This window comes from Eublepharis macularius, chromosome 12, assembly GCF_028583425.1.
Source record: "Eublepharis macularius isolate TG4126 chromosome 12, MPM_Emac_v1.0, whole genome shotgun sequence".
In the NCBI taxonomy this organism is placed as follows: domain Eukaryota; kingdom Metazoa; phylum Chordata; class Lepidosauria; order Squamata; family Eublepharidae; genus Eublepharis; species Eublepharis macularius.
Window position 1 is genome coordinate 41,655,590 of NC_072801.1, and position 13,204 is coordinate 41,668,793.

Genomic DNA, 13,204 nt, shown 5'->3' on the forward strand with positions numbered 1-13,204 from the left:
GCCTCTTATGTTCTGTGTGGGACCTGCGTGGTCCAGATTGGACAGAACAGAGGCCTGGAACAGGTGTCCACCCCTCTCCCCCATAGCACTCTGGTTGGCGTCATGCACAGACACCAAAAGACAGGTGGAGTCCTGGTTGCCACAGCGACAGTGCCCTTATAAGGGAAGGTGGAGGAAGCTGGCTTGTCTTGCTAAGGTCAGACTTGGGGGTTGGAGGGGGAAGAGGAGGGCAGGCGAGTGATGGAGGGGGGGTGACCTGCACCTGCATCCCTCCCCTCCCTGTAGGTGATTGCCCTTCCCCTTCCCCTCCCCCAGAAGAGGAGAAGCGATCCCGAGCATCTCTCCCCCCTGTCCATTCCCTCTGCATCCCCAAGCAAGCCAGGCTCCCTCGCAGCAGCCAAAAGGAGCTGCGGGGAAAGAAGGCGGCCGAGCTGTGCTTCTCCCGCTGCTGACGGATGAATTTATAGACACTGCAGCCTCCCATTGTGCGAAGCGGTGCCGCTGCCGCCGGTACCTTAGAGATGTGGGTGGCACAGGCAGAAGGCTCTTGAAGGGCGCCTGGCGGAATCTAACCTGTGGCAGGTAAGCAAAGGCCGGGAGGGGGACAGGGGCGGGATGTGGCGGAAGAAAACAGCAAGGTGGGGGGGGGGGCTGGAAGAGAGAGAATCGGCAGCAGCCCAGCGGTGGAACATCTTTGCTCCAGTGATGAGGAGGAAAAGCGCACTTGGTTTTTTTCCTCTGGTGGGGTCCTTTGGTGCAGGTTTTTTCCTTTTAGAAAAGGGTAAAGGGGGAGTCTAGGTTTTTTTTTTTCCCCGTTGCTCTTCCGGAACAATCTCTCCTGTAATTCGATCACTGCACCAAACTGGAGGAACTGGTCGATAACCCCTTCAGTCCCAGACTGGGAGCAGCACGGCAGGGCACATTTATTACCCTGTCTTGTGGGGCTGCAGATGGAGTCATTGTGGGGTGTATGTACTGGGACCACTGTCCAACCTATAAGCGCATGCACAGACCGGGATTGCTAGCATATGATCTTTCCCTACAGAGACAAGAATGGCATTGCTGAATTGATTTTTTTGGTACTTTAATTTGGGGGGGAAGGGGGAGAGGGGGGGTGCTGTTGTGTGGTTGCTAAGCCACAGCACTTGCAAAACTCCAGGAGGGCAGCTTGAATTGGGGGCTGAAGGGGGTGGAGAGGGAGTGTTTGTGTGGGTGTGTTTTCCTGTGGTAGTTTTCTTCCAGAATGTTGGCAGACAAGAAAAGATTGGTGGAGGGGTAAGGGAACCTAAATCAGAAATATTTATATGCTGGTTATAGTTTACAACTGATTTGCACCACACAACAACCCTGTGAGGTAGCTCTGGCTGAGCTGAGGCAGATCCATCTGTTGTCACCCCACGAGCTTTGTGCCTGTGGCAGAGTTTGAACCCAGACCTCCCAAATCCAAGTCTGGATTGCCCACTCTTTTAAAAAAGATAGTAAAATAGTCATGTAAAGTTACATTAGAAAAGAAAGATTGACAACTTTCTCTCTCCTCCCTGCCCCATCAGTAAAGTGGCAGCTTCGAGTAGTAGGACTCGACCAGGTTCAAATACCCATGCTACCTTGGAACCTCACCGGGTTGTTGTGAGGGTAAAATGGAGCATGGAGGCTGCTGTATGCTGCTCCTGAGCTCCTTTGAGGAAGGTTAAAAATTAAAAATGTACTAAATTGTAGTTAAGAAAGATAGAAGTCAGGAGCTGCAGTCATTGGCTGATTTCTAAAAAGAGAGGTGCCAAGTTATATGTGTGCAAAACCTGTGTCTCTTAATATGGAAAATGTATACTCTCACCCACCCACAGACAGTTAATTTATGTACTGCAAAGACCAGGACAGAACCTTGTTAAAGTCTTCCAATTATTCATTTTTTTCTAGGCTGTTCCTTAGAATCCCAAGGAGACCCATAACTTATGCCCCTTTACTCATCTCCTGCAACCCCTCCTTTCATCAAAACCTTTGAGATGGGGGGAAGAATTCTGTGCATTTTGCTTCATAAAATCTAAAAAAATCCATGTCCACTTCCCCCTTTATGCCTCTCCCTCCCTCCCTCCTATACACACACGCACACACACATGCAGGCACATACACACACACACACACACACACACACATTGTCTTGATAATGATGTAACCTTTACCTCATCCACCTGCCATAAATATTTATGATTCCCCATTTTGCACATGAGAATCAAGTTATTTTTAGTGTAATCCTAAGAAGAGTTACACTCTTCTAATCCCATTAACTTCAGTGAATTTAGACAAGTGTAAAACTCTGCTGAGAACAACACTGTTACAGTGGAGTCCTAGGAATACTTTCCTAGAAGTAAGCCCCATTGAGTAGACCATTTTAGGATTACACTATAAGATCTACCTGTGCAATGTTGCTCAAAAATATTCTACACACATTATTCATTTGTGTGACAGCTGCGCCATTTGTGAGTTTGCACACTGGGGCACAACTTTGTTGGCTGAAGAAACCCACCAAACCCAAATTAGCCACATGTTTCAGGCTGATTTGATTGTGACATGTTTTTTTTTTGTAATATATGCAATTTTTAGGCAGTCATTGGCCCCAGTTCCTAAGGTTGGTATGGACACTAAGATGCACAATAAAATAAACCCTTCTTATTTATACTGCACCCTCAGTTGCTGTACAGAGCACCGAAGTGACGCAGTCTGTGCCCCAAGATCCTAAAATCCATCTTAGATTAAGAAAGCGACAGTTCCGAGAGAAACTGGAATTGGCTCATGAGTTGTTGGGACATAGCTAAGGAAGAGGCAGGTGGCCATGGAGCAGCAGAGGAAATGAGGCTGTAAAGGGTTAAGGGGCAGCCTTTAAAAAAAGAAAGAAGCAGCCACTTGCTAAGAGAGAGGCTGTCTACATCATAGGGGCAGGCACATGGACCCTGGATCATGGCTTCTGTGTTCAGAAAAATAGCAGGAGAATCGTTCTGCTTCCAACACAACCTCCAACGCTCTCCCTGCAAACTAATAACTACAACAGTTCTGCATGGCTGAAAAAAGGGCATCTGTGGTTTTTGGCTTCAGGTTGGCAACCGTCTTGTCCTCTTGTGGCACCCCGTAAACACAAGCTGGCAATAAGCTGGCACTGTACCCACTTTGTAACATCCAATTTTCATCAGTGCTCCATCCCCCTGGATTTAAAAAAAAAAAACCCTGCACAGTCAATGATTTTTGAATTAGGCAATTTTGGAGTGGGTGGATCTGATGACTGACTACAACTGAAATGAACATTTATATAATCCTTTTGAAGGTTCACCGTTAATGGCATACATTATTTCAATGATCCTTGCAAGAGCCCTGTAAGGTAGGCCTGTGGTGTTATTCAGGCTGAGATGAAAGTAGACCTTTTCTCACAAACATTGAGCAATGCTGAAAAGTATCTCACCTTCATTAGTTTGTTAATAGTTGCTTTAATAGTTGGAGAGGGGAGCTAAGGCTTTTGCCTGTTCTTGAAGCACTGCCCACACTGAATTGCTTATTTGCCTTTAGTGATATCAGCACATTGGATTGGCTATGTAGCACTGCAACATCATCCCATTTATGACTTGGTACCCAATTGCCTTGAATTGACTGATCCAGGAAATATTTATTGCCCTCACTCCAAGCTAGCTTAATGTGCCCTCTGTAATATCATCAACTATCCAGATCTAATTGGCTATGTGGCATTATGATGTCATGCCAATCTGATTGGCTGTAGCATTGTGACACCATCCCATTTATGAAATGATCCCCAGTTAGCTGGGATCATCCCTGTGCAATAAGGAAGAAGGCATAACAACTTTAAAGCTACTCTGGAACACTATGCTAAAGCACCAAAGAACTCCATTCCTGAGAATACTGTGTGCTTTGCAGGAGCGCGTGTAAGTGATCTCTATGTACTGTAATGCCTTAGTGGTTTCCCTCTCTCCTCCGGTCTTTGCCTAGAGCTCCTTACAACAGAATGATTGGTAACAAGCAAAACCTGCAGGCTGTATTGCTGGTCACCATCCAACACAGTCTGGGACATTTTTCAAGAACGGTTCATATGATGCTGACTCCTTGCCTACTAGCTACAGGTACCCATCAGCCCTGCAACTTGTTATAAAACTGATGCCCATGTGCTGAACTCAAGATAGATCAGTTTCTGACACTTGGTTATATCTGGCCAGTAGGCATTAAGGTATTATGTGCAAACTGGGCCTCAGTGGCATGCAGATTCACCACTGGCACTCATCATGACCATCTGTTCGCACAACCAGATCGGCTTCAAGCCTGCTGCAAAGGGGCAGGCTGACCTTGTGTGAATTGGCCTTAAGGGGCTTAGAAGCAGGTGTGAAGTTATGTCCCGTCAGCAAAATGTATCACGGCCCACGGGAAGGTATATTATTGAATGAGCTGTGGAATGGATCCATTGGGAGGTGATGAATGGCACACACACACAACAGAGCATCTCTTCTAGAATTCTCATGGACATTTTGTTGACAGGCAAAATGCAACAGGGGAGCTTTCTTCAGCCCAAGCCAGAACCAGCTGTTCATCTACAGGAAATGCCATTTGGGCTGTGCCGATTATATGATAGTAATAATGCCCTTCCCTTGACATCCTACATCTGAGGACCCAGCTAGACATAATAGAAGCACATCCATTACTTGAAAACAGGGTTTGCTTGCACCTATTATGTATAAAGTTGTGTGTGTGTTTGTGTGTGTGTCCAATTTATATAGCAAAACTGAACACTTCCCATGGGCCCTGCTTACTTTCCTATGCCCTTCAGGCAAAGCAAAGCTAACTTCTAGTATCGGAGCCCAGCTAGAGGGGAAAGCGACATTGGAAGAGAGATGGCAGGAAGATGAGATCTGGGGGAAAGAGGATTTCACACAGCCCATTTCCCTTAAAAACAACAACTGGGCCCTCTACCTCTCCCTTATATCTGTCTAGATTGGAGAGACTGGAAAGAGGGCCCATTTTTAGCTCCTGGAGTTGAGAAATCCCTGCCTATCAGGAGTCACTCCTCAGCTCAGCCCCGCAGACTGCAAATGAGCCCCAGCTCGGGGCTAATTTGGCAGCTGCCTGGCTTCACAGAGCGTTCCTGCAGTCCCTGAAAAGAGGCAGCTACTGTCCAGACCAACAGGGCAACTGCACCTATTGCAAATCCTGCCTCTCCCCGGATCAGCCCTGCCTGCTTTTTGTGGGCCTGTGTTTCTGTTTACCTTCTACCCTCTGTTTATTTTTTCTCTAGAGTATAAGGATATAACTTGCTAGATCAGAAAGGTTTCAGTCTTCTGTTTTCAGCCGTGGCCAGGCACACATGCCTGGTCCTTCACAAATAAGTCTACCAGCCTCCAAGTTGGGGCTGGAGATCTCCAAGCATTATAACTGGTCTCCAGACTACAGAGATCAGTTCCCCTGGAGGAAATGGCAGCTTCAGAGGGTGGACGCCAATGCATTACCTCCCTGCTGACATCCCCAAACTTCATCCCTTCCCAGGCTCTGCCCCTAAATCTCCAGGAAATTCTCAAACTGGGATTGGCAATCCTATTTGCAAACCGGCCATGATAGCCTCCCACCATTCATCTCCCAGCACTTGACACTTAGAGGTATATTACCGCTGTACATGGAAGTTCTCTTTAGCTCTCCAGAGCCTGCAGCATGCCTTGGAAACTAGTCTTGCCTCTTTGAATGACTGCTACATTTCTGTCCTTGCTGTTCAGGAAACAGTATTAAGCAGGTGTACTCAGAAGTAAGCCTCATGTTACAGGCCAGACATTGCCAATGTGAGCAAAATAGCCAGTACTTTGGAGTCTTGGGACTGACAATAAGATTTATAAAATAGATTCTTCTTGCAGGACTGAATTTTTTGTTCATTTGCTGTTTTTCAGCAATAAACACCAGAGTGTCTGGGGCCAGGAGTTTTGCGTTAGGATTTTCCACAAAAGGGATTCTATTCACAAATGCATTTCAGCTCTTCAGAGCAAGACTTTTCTACGAAAGGCTGCCCAAGTTTTCAGATTTCAGCCAATCATACAATATTTTTATTGTATGATTGTATTGATACAACTCAAAATAGTCCTCAGACATTTTTACAGATACGTATTTTGCTCGCAGTTACACTACATCATAGTTATTTTACAGCTGCAAAAAAGTTGACTTGTTTTTGTGCAAGCATGTCTTGCTTGTATTGTTATTGTGGTTGGGGTCGCCAGCCTCCAGGTGGTAGCTGGAAATCTCCTGGAATTACAACTGATCTCCAGGTCGCAGAGATCAGCTCACCTGGAGAAAATGGCTTCTTTGGAGGGTGGACTGCACAGAATTATACCATGCTGAGGTCCTTTCCCTCCTCAAACCCTGCCATCTCCAGGTTTCACCCCCCAAATCTCTAGGAACTTCCCCACTTGAAGCTGGCAACCCTAATTGTGGTGTTTGTTGTCTTGTGTAATTTGGTTAATTCATGCATGGTTTGGTGAGATTGCTGAAGATGTTTTGGTGTGCAAATGGTTGTTGTTGGATTTAGCAGATGACACAACTTGGTGATAATGCAGAAGACGGTTTGATGTTAAGCCTGAGAAGACAACAGTCATTATTAGCTATTTTTCTACTTATCAACTGATGTGTTTGTTAAAAACATGGTGGATTTTAGAGTCACCGGATGAGAAGAGAATTTGGGTCCACAAGATTCTAGGTTGGATGTGTTTTGATATCAAGACTGGCCAAGAAGCTCCCTCTTTTAACTGTCCCACCTGAGTCAGACATCAAAAGCATGCCATGGGACATTAATTGCCCTGCAACAGTGGAACTCCCTTCCATACGAGGTTTTCCTGAATATCTTTCAGAAGAATAGTCTGGTTTGGTCTGCTTGAGTTGGCTGGGATTAAGTTGATGGTATGAATTGAGTGGAGAGGGTTGATTGGGGTGCCTGTCCTTTCTCGGGATTCATGCAGCTGACAAAGATAACCGAGAAAATAGAAGTGAAGTGCCTAGGGAAAAGAAGTACATATATATTATTAATAATACATAATCAATCTTAGAAGTGCTTCTGTAAGTGTAGAAGGATGGTGCTGGCTGCTGTCCAAGGACCCTTTCTACAACAGATGAGGTTTGGTGGCAGGCTTCTCAGGCCAGAGAGAGGCTATACCAAGCAGTGGATATAAGCTGCTGTATTTCTAGGGATAGCTCCTCATACTGTGACTTCATACCTCCGAGGCAAGCTGGGAATATCCCTGCATTTGTGACTGAGTTCCCTTTAAAATTCTGCAGCCAGCGTCATCTGTTTGGTGTCGTCGTCATGGCTGGGCTTGAAATTTGATCCTGTTTGTGACTTCCTGGTCACCGTTCCCATGGCGCTGTTTCTGAATGGAAACCAAAGAAAACAGAGCCAGGAAGGGGGGAGGGAGCAGCAGGGCTGAATGACAGCTCAGTTTTATCAGGGCCCTGCACCTGCTGTCAGTTTCGCAGTCTACCGATTCCTGTCCTCCAAACTATGGAGGGGCTGGCGAGACCCTGAGAAACTCATGCATGGAAACATCAGGTTCTGAGGGGAAATGCCCCAATAATATCAAGACTTTGTGGTTGGGTTGCAAATCAGCAACTCTGCTGGTTCAAATCCCACAACTGCCAGTTCAGTAGGTGGCCTTGGGTAAGCCACTCCTCTTAGCCTTAGCTCCCCAGCTGTGTTATGGAGCTGTGTTATAACACTGATATATTGTAGAAGGCTTTCACGGCCGGAGAATGATGGTTGTTGTGGATTTTCTGGGATGTATTGCCGTGGTCTTGGCATTGTAGTTCCTGACGTTTTGCCAGCAGCTGTGACTGGCATCTTCAGAGGTGTAGCACCAAAAGACAGAGATCTCTCAGTGTCAAACTGTGGAGAAGATGTTAGCAGGTAATTTATATCAAACAGGACACAGTATCCTATTCCAGGACACCAAAATACTGGACAACACTTCCAACTACTTTGTCAGATTGCACAGGAAAGCCATTGAAATTCATAAGCATAAGCACAACTTCAACAGGAAAGAAGAGACTTTAAGAATGAATAGAGCATGGTTTCCAGTCCTGAAAAACACCAGGCTAACAAAATACTCTACCTCTTACAATAGCCCTGCAGATAAGATTAGCATATCAAACACCAATCCATATGCAAAAAAACCTCCTCAGGATACAGTGAAGCACTAGCATTCCATACCCTGGGAAACTCTTATAGGATGACGCAACCCAAACCCACCTTCCGGAGTAGATATAAATTACCTGCTAACACCTTCTCCACAGTTTGACACTGAGAGATCTCTGTCTTTCGGTGCTACACCTCTGAAGATGCCAGTCACAGCTGCTGGCAAAACATCAGGAACTGCAATGCCAAGACCACAGCGATACAGCCCGGAAAATCCACAACAACCATCAATAACACTGATCTTGTTCACTTCTCTGAATGGGGCACTAATCTGTCTAGAAAAGCGGTATATAAGCATAGTTATATTATTATTACCAGTGATGTAAAGACATTTCTGAAACATGGAGAAATCATAATCCTGCATCTCTTGAGTGAGATGGGACAAGAAGAAGGGGATAGGCCATGTCTTCTAAATAGAGAGTCACAATAGTTTCTAAGGCCTGGTTATGCTGGTAGATCTGCACAGGAAACACACATTATATGCCCAGACTTACAATTTTCTGGATGTTGTCTGTGTGCTTCCTAAAAGTGAAGCTACATTCATGGTGAGTTGGAGTCAGTGTAATGAGAAGATAGTACATCCACCTTCTGAAGATTGTTGTCCCAGTTTCTAGCTATTTGGGCCAAATCTGTAGGGGATGTCTGTCGCCATCTTGCCCTCTTCCCCTTTATTGAGTTTCTCTGGGGTGTCTTGGCTGGTCGCTGTCCAAAACTGTGTACTAAATTAGCCACACATTTGACTTGACCCAGCCTAGCAGCTGTTCTGAGGAAAGGCATTCTGCGCATGCTCAGAAGCACTTTCTTCTCCTTTGGATTGCTTTCAGTGGTATGAGGATTAGAGTCCAGGCCCTGGGGTTTAGCTCTTGTTCTGTCTGCCCAGAAACTAACCTTCAGCCAGTGTGTCATTTCATAGATATGCAGATTGGCTTTATTCCTCTTTGCAATCTCGTCCCCAGCTTTTGTCATTCTTCATACTGCCCTTTCCGCCTCATCTGCCTTGATTTTATCAGTGCTTATAAAGGCTGTCATTTCAGATTCTCTCACATACTCCTTATCTTCCCTTGATTCTCCCATACAAACAGCGATATTAATTGTGCCTCTCCTTCCTGGTTTTTTTTTGGGGGGGGGGGGGAGTTTCTGCTGATGTCATCATCTACCCTGGCCTGCTGCAATGCAATTGATTTCCCATGCCAACTACTGCACTGAAGAGAGTATTCACTGAATAGGTTTAGGGAAAACATTGAATTCTAGGTGGAGGTTCAGACATTTTGCCAGGAGGCAAGCATGTTAAATGTGGTCGCATTGGGGTTCACTTACCCTACCCTACTACTGCTGAATCAGATATAGCTTGCCTCAAGCCATAGCTTGCTTCGAGCTGCAAATGCAGCATGAATATGCCCTCCAGCAGCTTCTGGAATATGGAAGAATAGTGCATGCACCCCACTTCCTCAAAAATGGCTAGCATCTCCAGTAATGCAACCTGGTGCAAATAAAGCACTATCTCCACTGATCAGTGAGGTACAAACAAGTTGCTGTCTTTTCCAGTGACTCACCTGTGCACAAACTAACACCTTCCTCTGACGTCCTCATATGGTATGATGCAAGGAATGCTAGTATGAAAGTATTGAGCAAACAAGCACATGTGCCTAAAAATGTGTCATTTTACACTATATGTCTCAAAATAGTTTGAGGGTAAATATATGGGGGGCTCTAATGGGATCTCACATCATTTCCTTTAACACAGTGATACTCGCTTAGTGACTCAGAAACCACATATGGTTCTTTGACATGCCATCTATGGTTCTTCTGAGCACCATTCCCCAATGTGGCACCAATTCAATTTTTCAGGAATGTGGGCTAGTTATTGCCTGGAGGGAGGGGATTGTGGCTGGCAGATGGTTCCCACTTAGCACAGTAGTACACTGTCTCTTTCATTGAAGGGAGCTTGCAACATAAGGTAGCATTTATCTTCTAACATCCAGCCTAATACAGAGTTCTGGAGAACCTGAAAGCTTGCACACATCTTTGGGTCATAAGTCTGACTTTCAATCCCTTCCCCTCACTCCAAATACACAAGGGCTGGCTAAGATTCAACAGCGGTAGGAAAAGATCCAGAGGAGTTAGCTGTGTTATTCTGTAGTAGCAAAATAGTAGAGTCCAGTAGCACCTTAAAGACTAACCAACTTTATTGTAGCATGAGCTTTCGAGAATCACAGTTCTCTTCGTCAGAGAGAACTGTGATTCATCTGACAAAGAGAACTGTGATTCTTGAAAGCTTATGCTACAATAAAGTTGGTTAGTCTTTAAGGTGCTACTGGACTCTTTACTATAGTGGTAGGAAAAGATCACCATACATGCTCAGAGGTATTCAGGTAATTACAATTGTTATAGTTATACATTGAATATTAATACTTATAACTTATTGTATATGTGTGTTTGGTGGAGTGGGCAAAGGGCATACAGTAATCATGTGGTTCTTCGGGTCAATGGAATTTGAACCCAGTTGCACCTTAGAGACCAACAAGATTTTTCAGGGTATAAGCTTTTGAGAGTCAAAGCTCCCTTTCCAATGGTATCTGAAGAAGGGAGCTTCAACTCTCAAAAGCTTATAGCCTGAAACTCTTACTCGTTTCTAAGGTGCCACTGGACTCAATTCCTGCTGTATTAGAGCAGACCAACATAACTATGTATCTGAAACTATCTTCAGATCCATGGTAATTGTAAATGTGGCTGTCCCTGAAACATGGAGAGAATGCCACTGTTCTAACAGTAAAGAGCAGCCAGAGGAATACATACCTGCTTTTAAAATTTTCACTTCATTGAATCAGGAGGTGCTTCAGAAGAGTCCAAGAGGCACCACTTTTGTGTCTGTGGGGAACATCCATTCAGAAATAGCTGCCTCCATCATGTGGGAATGCTTGGGTTGGAATCTCCCAACTTTTGTTGACCCTCCCAAAGTTTTGTGAGTGGATCCATGGCAGCTAGTTTGCTGTGGCACCCACTCCCTGTTCTCAAGAATCCAAAAGCTCCTGCTGCAAAGGGTAATGAAGGGCCACATGACAGGCCTCCTGTGCTTCCACCTATGGAAAGTTAGTATAAGTGGCAGATGGGTTCTCGTTAAGCCTTCTCTCTGTCTTGCTGGTTTTATTCACGTGGGGTTTTTCTTTTGTTGGGAATCAAACATGCAGTTCCCCACCTGCCTTCTGAAGAGTTACTGTTCCAAAGGACTGTGCAATCTTATTCTGAACAAGTGCATCAATTCAGAGATTAGGAGGGCTTTGATGACGTGCACAGCTGGCCTTTTCCTTCCTTCTGTAACAGAACTTGCTTTTTGGATTATTAGTTTGGTATCCTCCCAGAAAGGTCAAAGTCTTAGCAGCTACAGCTGAAGGAGCATACAGCATGTGGGACGCGCACTACTTTCAGAGTGGTGGATGTTAAATATCTGAGTTGGTTGGCTTGTGGTTTCTTTCTTTCTTTCTTTCTTTCTTTCTTTCTTTCTTTCTTTCTTTCTTTCTTTCTTTCTTTCTTTCTTTCTTTCTTTCTTTCTTTCTTTCTTTCTTTCTTTCTTTCTTTCTTTCTTTCTTTCTTTCTTTCTTTCTTTCTTTCTTAAGTCATAGCAGGCTTCCAAATTCTACAGACCCAGAGTATACTGTACTGCTTTGGCCCTGCCTTCCTAGTGCAAAGTGTATGTCAATACATTTATGTTTCCATCCCACAGCCTTACGTAAAGACTTACAAGCATCTTCAGATACATTTCCTGATAGATAACAGCACATTTTATGTTGTTCACTAACATTACCTTTCCGTCTCCCTTTTCTTCCTCCCCTTTTTCTTTCTCTCCTTGTCAACATGTAAGCTTCTACAGGCAGGGGCATGTTTTCCGTACTTGTGAAACTCTGTAAGTTCCTTCTAAGAAGGAGGGTTTTTTTTTAGTCCAGTAAATGTTCTAATGAAGGGGTGGCCAAGTGGCAGCATGGGGAGAGAGTCCAGCCCATGAAGCAATTCTGTTTGGCCCACAAAGCCATTTTATTTGGCCCACAAGACATATCTTTAACTAAGTTATTAACATTTTTCACGCCATCTCCAGGCTAGAGAGATCAGTTCCCTGGAGAAAATCGAGGGTGGACTCTATGGCATTATACCCCACTAAGGTCCCTTTCTTCTTCTCCCCTGCCCAAACCCAACCCTCCCCAACCTCCAACCAAAATCTCCAAGAATTTCACAACCTGGAGTTGGCAGTCCTAGCAGACCTGTATGCTGACCTGCCATTTCAGAGTCCATTCCACTGTTATGCAAACCCAAGAGCTGGTTTTCTTTTTAGCTTCCCACCAATGCAATGTGACTCTCTCCCCCCTGCAGCAAAGTAATCCAGTGGTGATGGTGAACATTTGCTAGTAGTGCTAGTGGTGCTGAGATTAATATGTGCATACCTCCTGCTCTTTGGCTCCTGGGGTCTTGTTGATGCACTCTCTTTTTATGAGTATCTGAAACCTGCATTCCTAAAGGGGCGAGATTATTTCTCCAGCATTCCTGATGGATACAGCCCTACCATTAGAACATCCAGTGTGCTCAGATGTCAGGATGGATACCCGTGTCTGGCACAGGCTTTGCTTTGAAGGCTCAAAAATTTTGCTCGTGGCATAAATTGTGCAAAATAAGCAAATAATTCAAATGGCATTTTGTGAGTGAAAAATCTGGTGGTGTTGCTTCTTTCTTTCATGATGGGAAACTTTAATTTATTCGTTGGTGCACAGACAGCCCACTGCCATCCCTTTATAAGAGCTGATGCTTCAGTGATGCTGTTTGTTTGTTTTTTATTTTCTTCCTTGCAGTAAAGCCCTACATCTCTGCCATTGTGTCTACCTATTTGAAAGCCTTGCTGTATAATTCCCATTAACCATCCCTCTTCATTTTGGCAATTCATTGCTTTTATTTGGAAAAAAAACCATTGGGAGGGGACTTTAAACAAATAAAACTAAACAATAACTTCTC

The 13,204-nt window shown here is 44.7% G+C and overlaps 1 protein-coding gene across 1 annotated transcript in view; it reads left to right on the plus strand.

The window, feature by feature from the left end:
• The first annotated feature begins 380 nt into the window (after positions 1 to 380).
• Positions 381 to 13,204, plus strand: part of SRCIN1 (SRC kinase signaling inhibitor 1) — a 125,209-nt gene continuing 112,385 nt past the window's right edge. Inside the window, exon 1 of the mRNA XM_054995286.1 lies at positions 381 to 582. The gene's annotated coding sequence lies outside the window, so the exon portion shown is untranslated. The remainder of the gene's footprint in view (positions 583 to 13,204) is intronic.